Here is an 11605-nt window from a genome sequence, read left to right as displayed (position 1 = left end):
TTTGATGTTATTTTAATGGCCAAAAATGTTGATTTTCTTTAAAAAACAAGGATATTTCTAAGTGACCCCAAACTTTTAAACGGTAGTGTATGTGAACAGACATTTTCAGTGATGATATATATAAGTCAAGGCACAGATCTTCTCTTACTGACTCTCATCAATCCTGCGCATAGCGATGTCAGAAACTATACCTGACTTCAGTGTTCTAGTCAATGCCCATCAGAGACTTCACTCCTCACACTGATTGAGCAGTTTAAATGTAATGCTGAGCTCTCTCTCTTTCTTGTGTTTTTATCCATACCCGTTAACAAGAGTTCTGTCCATGGTGCTGAATGCACAGTGTACTTTTCCCTCCGTGTAGTGCATTGCATGTATAATGATGAAATGACCTATCAAAAGGAGAACATGGATGTGGTTTATCTCTGTGCATGTTAAAAAAGTAAAATAAGTAGCATATCTGGACGCGATTTACAGTAGATATATCTGTCAACACAATCATACACATTATGCATAATTCTGTAATATGTTTCTGGTCCGCAATGGAAAAAATATATTCTAATGTGGCCCTCCATGGAAAATAATTGCCCAGGCCTGTTCTAGAGAGTGCAGAAATGTTTGAGAAAGAATATTAGGATCTCTTGAAAGGGCGCATAGCAAATATGCCTCGTCCTATTTGAGCATTGTTTTCTGCTGAAATATCAAAACTCAATTATCAACGGCAGCACAAAACATGTCTGATCCCATCCCATCCTAGGCGTGAGCTCCCCTTGACCTACTTCAAGTATCTCTTTGCTTTGCATTCTGACATGAAACTCCTGGCGTCTTCTCTCCAGACAGCTGATTGTTGGTGGGCCACTGCTCCAACCTCACTGGGGTGCCTCACCTTTCCAGAGGAAAAAACAGCAGGTGTATACAATCCAAGCAGACGTTTCCTGGTTCTATGCTCCCCCCTTTTTTCATTCCCCCTCTCCCCCCTTTTTTAATAGCCCCTGGTATTGTCTAGGTCCTTACCGACAACAAAGGGATAAATGTACTGCCTACTGTAGGTCCCGGTGGTAAGGCCTTGGACATGACAGGTGTCAGCCTATGATAAATTGGCTGCCTGTCTGTTCAATTTCAAATGCAAAGCTCTAGAGAGAGGGAGAGCGAGATGGAGGAAAGGGAGTGAGAGAGAGGGAAAGAGGAAGTGTGTGTGTGTGTGAGAGAGAGAGAGGGGGAGGGGAGGAGGCATGAAGGCACATTTCTGGCGTGGGGAGGAGAGGCATCAGATGCTGGGTGTTAGTGTGTGGGGAACGAGAGAGAGAGAGAGAGAGAGAGAGAGAGAGAGAGAGAGAGAGAGAGAGAGAGAGAGAGAGAGAGAGAGAGAGAGAGAGAGAGAGAGAGAGAGAGAGAGAGAGAGAGAGAGAGAGAGAGAGAGAGAGAGACTTTTCCAGTATGTGATATCTCCACATAATAAGCAATAATACACTCCCATCAACACCGTCCTCTACAATGTTCCTCCTATACGCTCAAGGCTTGAATAGTTCATTTCCTAACGTTTTCTTGGCAGGCTGATTAGATATGTATGGGACAAAACGTGATGAAAAGACAGCAGCAGCAGCAGCAGCAGTGTGTTGTTGCAGGAGATGCCTAGCTAATAATCTGCCTATGCTAATCAGTGGAGCTGGGCTGAGAGAGTTGGCTCCCTGACACCAGCCCCGTGTTGGGGAAGAGATGAGGACGCTGGCCAAATCCAGCTTGTATCTCCCAAGCTGAGCTCGCAGGAGGAGGGGAAAGCGGCTTCTAACTCGGGATGCCTGCCTGCCTGCCTGCCTGCTTGGGGAAAAAAGGACGGCGCTTTATTTCACAATTGGCCTATGAGATGAAAAATTGGATAGTATGTTAATGTAAATCTAATCACAGCGAGAGAGATGTCTCCTGGAAAGCCTTGGCAGGGCCAGGTGCTAGCATCACAGGGTCACCCAACATCAGGCCCCTTGCTGTGGTCCCGCACCCCTCCTCTCAACCCCTCCCTAGCCCGACCTCAAAATAATACATTTTTCACAAAAGATTGCACACTTTCCTGACTGCAGTGGTTGAGCTTGAATGATATGATGCATTGAGAAAAGGAGTTTCTTTGAATAACACAATGAGCGAAGCAACCTGAGTTGATTAGTGGTTAGAGTGAAGCATCCTGAGTTGATTGGTGGTTAGAGTGAAGCAACCTGAGTTGATTAGTGGTTAGAGTGAAGCAACCTGAGTTGATTAGTGGTTAGAGTGAAGCATCCTGAGTTGATTGGTGGTTAGAGTGAAGCAACCTGAGTTGATTGGTGGTTAGAGTGAAGCAACCTGAGTTGATTGGTGGTTAGAGTGAAGCAACCTGAGTTGATTGGTGGTTAGAGTGAAGCAACCTGAGTTGATTAGTGGTTAGAGTGAAGCAACCTGAGTTGATTGGTGGTTAGAGTGAAGCAACCTGAGTTGATTGGTGGTTAGAGTGAAGCAACCTGAGTTGATTAGTGGTTAGAGGGAAGCAACCTGAGTTGATTGGTGGTTAGAGTGAAGCAACCTGAGTTGATTGGTGGTTAGAGTGAAGCAACCTGAGTTGATTGGTGGTTAGAGTGAAGCAACCTGAGTTGATTGGTGGTTAGAGTGAAGCAACCTGAGTTGATTGGTGGTTAGAGTGAAGCAACCTGAGTTGATTAGTGGTTAGAGGGAAGCAACCTGAGTTGATTGGTGGTTAGAGTGAAGCAACCTGAGTTGATTGGTGGTTAGAGTGAAGCAACCTGAGTTGATTGGTGGTTAGAGTGAAGCAACCTGAGTTGATTAGTGGTTAGAGGGAAGCAACCTGAGTTGATTGGTGGTTAGAGTGAAGAAACTTGGCAATTTAGCACTGTTCTTAGGCATTTCTCTCTCCCTGAAAGCATCTCCTTTACAGTGTCTCTCTGTTTTGCTCTCCCTGTCTTTCTTGTGGTTGTAAATGCTTTGTGATGAGACTCCACAGGCTATCCCATATAGCTCTGTAATGTGTTCCCCTAGCTATCCCATATAGCTCTGTAATGTGTTCCCCTAGCTATCCCATATAGCTCTGTAATGTGTTCCCCTAGCTATCCCATATAGCTCTGTAATGTGTTCCCCTAGCTATCCCATATAGCTCTGTAATGTGTTCCCCTAGCTATCCCATATAGCTCTGTAATGTGTTCCCCTAGCTATCCCATATAGCTCTGTAATGTGTTCCCCTAGCTATCCCATATAGCTCTGTAATGTGTTCCCCTAGCTATCCCATATAGCTCTGTAATGTGTTCCCCTAGCTATCCCATATAGCTCTGTAAGGTGTTCCCCTAGCTATCCCATATAGCTCTGTAATGTGTTCCCCAAGCTATCCCATATAGCTCTGTAATGTGTTCCCCTAGTTTCCCCATATAGCTCTGTAATGTGTTCCCCTAGCTTCCCCATATATCTCTGTAATGTGTTCCCCTAGCTATCCCGTATAGCTCTGTAATGTGTTCCCCTAGCTATCCCATATATCTCTGTAATGTGTTCCCCTAGCTTCCCCATATAGCTCTGTAATGTGTTCCCCAAGCTATCCCATATAGCTCTGTAATGTGTTCCCCTAGCTATCCCGTATAGCTCTCTAATGTGTTCCCCTAGCTATCCCATATAGCTCTGTAATGTGTTCCCCTAGCTTCCCCATATAGCTCTGTAATGTGTTCCCCTAGCTATCCCATATAGCTCTGTAATGTGTTCCCCTAGCTATCCAATATAGCTCTGTAATGTGTTCCCCTAGCTATCCCATATAGCTCTGTAATGTGTTCCCCTAGCTTCCCCATATAGCTCTGTAATGTGTTCCCCTAGCTATCCCATATAGCTCTGTAATGTGTTCCCCTAGCTATCCCATATAGCTCTGTAATGTGTTCCCCTAGCTATCCCATATAGCTCTGTAATGTGTTCCCCTAGCTATCCCATATAGCTCTGTAATGTGTTCCCCTAGCTTTCCCATATAGCTCTGTAATGTGTTCCCCTAGCTATCCCATATAGCTCTGTAAGGTGTTCCCCTAGTTTCCCCATATAGCTCTGTAATGTGTTCCCCTAGCTTCCCCATATATCTCTGTAATGTGTTCCCCTAACTATCCCGTATAGCTCTGTAATGTGTTCCCCTAGCTATCCCGTATAGCTCTGTAATGTGTTCCTCTAGCTATCCCGTATAGCTCTGTAATGTGTTCCCCTAGCTTCCCCATATAGCTCTGTAATGTGTTCCCCTAGCTATCCCATATAGCTCTGTAATGTGTTCCCCTAGCTATCCCATATAGCTCTGTAATGTGTTCCCCTAGCTTCCCCATATAGCTCTGTAATGTGTTCCCCTAGCTATCCCATATAGCTCTGTAATGTGTTCCCCTAGCTATCCCATATAGCTCTGTAAGGTGTTCCCCTAGCTATCCAATAAAGCTCAGTAATGTGCAGTGTGAGACTGAAGTGGCCCTAATAACAGCCCTACATGTCTCTTTGACCTTTAAATTTAATTTCCAGGTGTGCCGGGTGGCTCACCACTATGCACAAATTCGATAAGGAGTTTATCTATCTCAGAGTCCTCTATCCCTGTGGGAGGGGACGCACAGGGGTGGTGACCCTCTTCACAAAGCCTTGGAAATACCAGCATCGTAATAGTTTAGCATCTGGGAAAACCTTGTAAATAAAAGCATTGTAATCGTTTAGCATCTTGGAAAAGAAAGCCAAAAAAAGGGTAGCAGGTAGGCCCTGGAATCAGTGTTGCCTGGGTGTGTGAAATCATGATCTATCCCCCAGTGAACTCTCTGACACCTTATCTGCAGTGATGACGAGGCGGCACCAAGGCTTAATTGAAGTGGGTTTGTCTCATCCCTTGCCTGCCTAGCGCTCTCCCATGATCCTCTTCTCCATGGGTCAGTGAGGGGTGCTGGGTGATGGTAGAATTGCTATTTGCCCCCTGACGCCCACTGAGAGGATGTTAGATTGAAGTTATTTTATGCTTGGGTTACCTCTCTCTTTCACTCTTCTGCATCATATCTCCTGCCCTAGTCTCCTCCCCCCCAACCCCAGTCCCAGAGCTCTCCGTTCTGAAAAGCCCTCAAGCAGGAAGAGGGGAGGAGGGTTTCAGTTAAAGGTAGAAGACTTTACTCAGATCATTCCATTGAATAGGTATACTTTCCCCAATAGAGCTCAGTCTAAAATGGCACTCATCTTTCAAAGCAGGGGTCAGCAACAGATTTTTCTTTGTTTAATTTAGGAAATCTGTTCCCATGTATTCCCACAAAAAAGAGATATATGTGGTCATACTGTAATCAAGGTATGAAATGATTGTTCATTTCAAATACAATTTTTTTTTAGGCTTAGTTGTGGTCAATTTGCAATGTACAAATGATTATCATTATGTTCCGGCCTCCCGACCATCCACTCGGCCTGCGGTTGAATCGAGTTGCATACCCCGGTTTTAAAGGAAATGTGTGGTATGAGTTGGGTGGCCGCTTGTATCTCCTGTTGAATTTGTAAACATGCAGGATTTTTAGGGAGATCACCAAACAGTATAAAGTACCTTCAAGATGCTATTAAAAAAATAAACATTAAGTGTTGGAATCCTGTTTGTTGTGTAATGTTTTTCATTCTCTGTTTGATTTGTTGTGGATATTCTTAACTAAGAAAAAACGATTTTAGCAACAGAGCAGCACAGTAGGATTTTGAAGTGGTGTGTGTGTGTTTCCAGGCCTGTTTGTATCTCTAAGTGAAGAGTGCATTAGGAGGATGAGGGTAATGAAGGCTTAGAACGGTTTTGGTATTATTACCTACAGCTGTAAAAAACGTTGGGATTTTAGATCGGCGTTAACTCACCAGAAATTGGAACAGAAATTGTACTTCCCTGACCTGGATCCTTTGTTTGAACATCCCGAGGCAGCTCTATTCATCCTGGGGGCTGCATCAAAAAGCCGACGCCAGAGAAGGTCGGCGTGGGGCTTAGTGCATACCATCCACCGCTTCCAAGTATATTACTCGCTAATATTCAGGGGATCTCCTTCCAGAGAGACATATCTTTCCAGAGGGACATCTGGGACTGTGACATACTCTGTTTTATGGAATCATGGCTCTCTCCGGAAATATTGTTCCTGTCCATTCAGCCAGTGGGGTTCTCTGTCCATCATGGAGGATTATTTCATGCTTAACAACTTATGGTGTGATTGTGGTAACGTACAGGAACTGAAGTCCTTTTGTTTCCCCGATCTGGAATACCTCACCATCAAATGCCGACCACATTATATCCCGAGAGAATTTTCTTCGGTCATCGTCACTGCAGTGTAGATTCCCCCTCAAGCCGACACCGCGACGGCTCTCTAGGAACTACACTGGAATATTTTCAAACTGGAAACCGCATATCTTGAGGCCGTATTTATTGTAGCTGGGGACTTCAATAAAGGAAATCTAAGGAAAAAGCTCCCGAAATTCGATCAACATATCTTCAGTCCTACTTGCGCGACACGGACCCTGAATCATTGCTACTTTCCCTTCCGGGATGGCTACAATGCCCTCCCCCACCTCAAATCCAATCACACCCCCATTAAGCTCCTACCCACCTATAGGCAGAAACTTAAACAGGAAGCTCCAGTGATAAGGACTGTTCAACATTTGTCTGACCAATCGGAATCTATGCTTCAAGATTGTTTTAATCACGCGGACTGGGAAATGTTCTGGGTTGCCTCTGAGAATAGTATCGACGTATACACTGACTCGGTGCCAGGGTTCATCAGGACGTGCATAGAGGATGTTGTTCCAACTGTGATGATTAGAACTTATCCAAACAAAAAAACGTGGATAGACAGCAGCATTCGCGTAAAACTGAAAGTGCGTACCACCGCATTTAACCATTGCAAGGTAACTGGGAACATGGATGTGTACAAACAGACCAGCTACAACCTCTGTTAGACAATCGGAGGCAAAATTACAGTACAGTGACAAAGTGGAGTTGCAATTCAACGGCTCAGACATGAGACGTACAGTATATGGCAGGGACTCCAGACAATCATGGATTATAAAGGGAAAGCTAGCCTCGCTCCAGGACGAGCTAAACACCTTCTTTGCCTGCTTCGAGGAAAACAACATCAAGCTGCCGACGTGGGCACCAGACGCTCATTCTACGTGGCCAACGTGAGTAAGTCATTTAAGCGTGTTAACCCTCGCAAGGCTGCCGGCCCAGACGGCACCCAAGTCACGTCCTCAGAGCATGTGCAGACGAGCTGGCTGGAGTGTTTACGGACATATTCAATCTCGCCATATCCCAGTCTGCTCTCCCCACTTTGTTCAAAATGTCCATTGTTCCTGTACCCAAGAAAGCGACGGAAACTGAACCAAATGACTATCGCCCCATAACCATGTGTACTTTATGTGACCAATACAATTTGATTTGAGGATTTGATTAGCACTCACTTCTGTCATCATGAAGTGTTTGAGAGGCTAGTTAAGGACCATATCACCTCTAACTTGCTCAACATCCTAGACCCACTACAATGCCCCAACAGAGCAAAGGACCCCGCAATCACCATTGTACTGCACACTGCCCTATCCCACCTGGACAAGAGAAATATAAGAATGCTGTGCATCGACTACAGCTCAGCCTTCGAAACTATAGTGCCCTCCAAGCTCATCACTAAGCTCAGGGCCCTAGGTCTGAACCCTCCCTGTGCAACTGTGTCCTGGACTTCCTGACAGGCTGACCCCAAGTAGTGAAGGTAGGCAACAGACTGCTGCTCTAACCTCCAAGGTTAATTGGCTGTAATTGGCCTAGGGTGAACACAGTGCTACTGCACAGAGCCGCTAACGTTTTTGAAGAAATATTGAAAAAGCTGATGAGAGACACAAGATGTGTTATGGAATAGTGAAGTTAATAATGAGGTGTATTTTGACGAATGGATCGGTAAATGCATCCTGATCTAGCCTTAAATTGCTTTTTTTTTTACCGACACACAGTGGTCTTAATTTATACATTTCCTCATTGACTATGCAAGATACTGGCGCCACAAAAAACACGGTTCACTTTGTGTTGGAGGATAATGCATTCAGGGAAAGTCCCTTTACGGTATGTATATGTCCGGAGAGTTACTTTGAATAACTCTCTCTAGAGCCCTCCAACACCGTCATTACACAGACACACAGTGGACGTGTTTAAAACAGCAGACACTCACACAATGTGGTTTTGAGTACATACATATCTTTTTATTGGCGCATATATCACCCCGGCGCAGAGACATCTAAAGGAGAGCGTGATCTATACCAAAACATTAATCATCATTCATTGTATGTTAATAAATTCAGAATTTCTCCATTTACCATGCGGACGTCCACACGCGCTGGAAATGCAACCTTTCCAGAGCTCATAAATCACACAGACTGAGTCATCTGACAAAGTACCCAAACACAGGCAGAGCCGGTCCCCAGGGCACAAACACACACCATCTAACGTGGTGGAATCAGAGCTCAGAGCGGGAACGAGCCCCGCCACCCCGCCTGCCTCACTCTGCTTCTTCGCTGCCAACCCCTGTCACCACACTGGAGCCCAGCAAGTTAAGAGGCGCGGGATCAGAGGGGATTGTGGGATGCCTGTGTCCTCCTCCACATAGTATCTGGGTTCAACTGAGCCCCCCCGCCCCTCTCTCTCGCTCTCTCTGCGCTGACCCCAAAAGCTTTGTGTCCTTAGTAATGACTATCAAATACATGCGCTGTTGGTTTCATGGAACCTAAGTGTATAAATGAGAAAGCAGAAGGACTCAAAGCTCGAGTTGCTTCAGTTCTAAATTATGTGTTCTCCTCATGGTGCAAATTGCTTTAATCCAGCTGTTTAAGGAAGATTTGCTAAGCAGACATGAGGTGGAGTACATCTGCAGGGAAGCAACGTGAGTCTTCGCTCACAGCGAAAAGATGAAGAGAAACAGATTTCTTCGTTAATAAGTTTGGAAGGACAATAAATCGGTGCTATTCAAGTGTAAGGCTGTTATTTGTGTACATACACAACAGATTAGATTATTTTTATCCTGAGGGAAAGGGTCTATTTTTTTTTTGCCTCTTTACCTTTTTATCAAAGGTAGTCACGTGACTAGGGTATACACTTGCTGTATGCTACAGATTAAAAGATTAAAGGCTTTGTGGGAACGATGCATCCTCTAAAAGCGTATTATTGTCAACAGGGGCATGGAAGCTACAGCTGTGCTGTTTCATTATGCAAAGGAACTATGTAGCGCGATGTAGAAATATGTCATCACATGATTATCAATAGCGTTGTGGTCCTCTGATATTTGTATTTGTATTTATTATGGATCCCCATTACTTCCTGCCAATGCAGCAGCTACTGTTCCTGGTGTCCAGCAAAATTAAGGCAGTTATACAATAAAAAAACAATTTCACAACACATTAAGTGTGTGCCCTCAGGCCACTACTCTACTACCACATATCTACAAAATCCATGTACGTGTGTACGTAGTGAGTATGTTATCATGTGTGTGTGTATGCGTGTGTCTGTGCCTGTGTGTGCGTCTCTTCACAGTCCCCGCTGTTCCTTAAGGTGCATTTTTATCTGTTTAAAAAAAAATCTGATTCTACTTCTTGCATCAGTTACTTGATGTGGAAAAGAGTTCCATGGCTCTATAAAGCACGGTGCGTAGTCTGTTCTGGACTTGGGGACTGTGAAGAGAGTCTTGTGGGGTATGCATGGGTGTCTGAGCTGTGTGCTAGTGGTTTAAACAGAAAACTCGGTGGATTCAACATGATATGCAAAGGACCACGGATCTTTCTCTCTCGCTCTCTGTGTGTGGATCCTGTTCTATCTTTTGGGTTGCCTGGGCCTCTCCCACGAGACAGGAGGACTAGGGGTTGTATCTGACTTGGAAGCTGCTCTTGACTAATTGATTCGACATCTGCTAGAATGCGTACAATGTCTCACTTTCTCCCCGTGCTGCCTCATGATTGTCACTTGCTCATGTGTGCCAGGGTGTATGTATGTGTGATATTAGAAGGAAGCATGTTTGTTTTTGCCTGAAATGGTTGTTCTCAGATCCTACAAAACTCGCCCCCGGTATTTTAAATGATTGTTGAGCTGACTGATGTTCTCCCCATTGTGAAGAGTGCTATATGAATCTAAATGTATGTGCATTGATCCCCTGTCACTCCCAGTGTATTCTACAGACTACTGGTGGAACGCACTCCCTCCACTTCTGTTAGATTATGTTCAGTGTGTTCTACCCAACGTCTTGTGTTCTACCCAACGTCTTGATATGTTGCAATCCAGTAAACACTATTGATCCCATCAGGACAGGTATCTTCCAACTGTAGGGGATTGTATCTACTCCTGTTGTTGATGGATCTATAATGGTATCTTTATCTGTCTCCCCTGACTGCTCTTTGTGGTTACGGTGTCGGGTCGGGTCCATAGACATAATGACCCGGTTCTGATAGGCCCAGTCCCACAGGCCTTTGACTTCAGCATGCCGTGCCGTTCATGCCCACTCCTTTAATTGATCTAATCATTTAACCGATTGGTCAAAGTAATCAGTCTCTCCCAGTCCTACAGGGCTGAACAATGACAAGTCTTTAGTGCCTGCTGCCTGTGCCCTGTGTGTATGTGTGTGTGTGTGTGTGATTTAGGCCAAAGGAGTAACAGACCATTGACACACACCATTATATTCCACATACTGGGACAACTTATGATATTTCAAACAGAGTGATAAGGAAATACATAATTGTAATGAGCGTCCTGATTATATATATAATATTTTTACCAAGGCAGGTTTATCATTTTACCAGTTCAACATTTCATCATTCAACATCTAACCTAGGCTAACTTACAACATGACTGAACATTGCAGTTTTTATTTTGTTACAAAGTATATGCTCAGAAGTGTACCTTCCCTGTGCATGGTGTGAAGGTCTACAGTTGGATGTCCGTGTGAATTTCCCCTCAGGAAGACACATTGGCTGGATCCGGAAGGCCACTGGGGAATGATCAAGTGTGCATCCCATCCGACCTGCATCCTCTTCCCATTATGCTGACATTTCATCCCAGCGTTTAATTTGGGCCTCTTCTAAAGAACAGGTAATAGAGTAGAGGTATACAGGGACCCAGAATTAAGCAGTTTCACACCGAATGGGAATTTGGTTTGATAAATGTGCCGTCGCTGGTAACTAATAATACATATTTTAAGTAGCAGAGCAACGGCCCAGTAAAGGTAGCATCATTATTAATGTGGGAGTCGCCGTGTGTTTCACTCAGGGTTACGGCACAAGGTCAAAGCGTGTTTCACTGAATTAAAAGCCATTTTGAGCTATGGCACTCCTAATCAACTGAGACCTAAAGGTGCATAGCTCAGTTATAATGAGGCACCAATGAATTAAAATAAACAGCTAGATCTAGTGATTTATAAAGGCGATGTGCTATCCTTATAGCTCGTTAGCCATGATGGATACTCTTTATTCTTCAGGCTCTTTACCCACAGGAGCCAAGCTTTTAACCAAGTAATATCTTCCTCTATTGTCAGAGCGCACATTTCCAGCAGGACACTTATCCCAGTCATTATGAAAAGTGGCGACACAATGCAAGAGTAATGGTAATGTATGCCTT

The sequence above is a fragment of the Salvelinus alpinus genome, chromosome 5, assembly GCF_045679555.1.
Source record: "Salvelinus alpinus chromosome 5, SLU_Salpinus.1, whole genome shotgun sequence".
Lineage (NCBI taxonomy): Eukaryota > Metazoa > Chordata > Actinopteri > Salmoniformes > Salmonidae > Salvelinus > Salvelinus alpinus.
Note: the sequence above shows the minus strand (reverse complement) of the source record.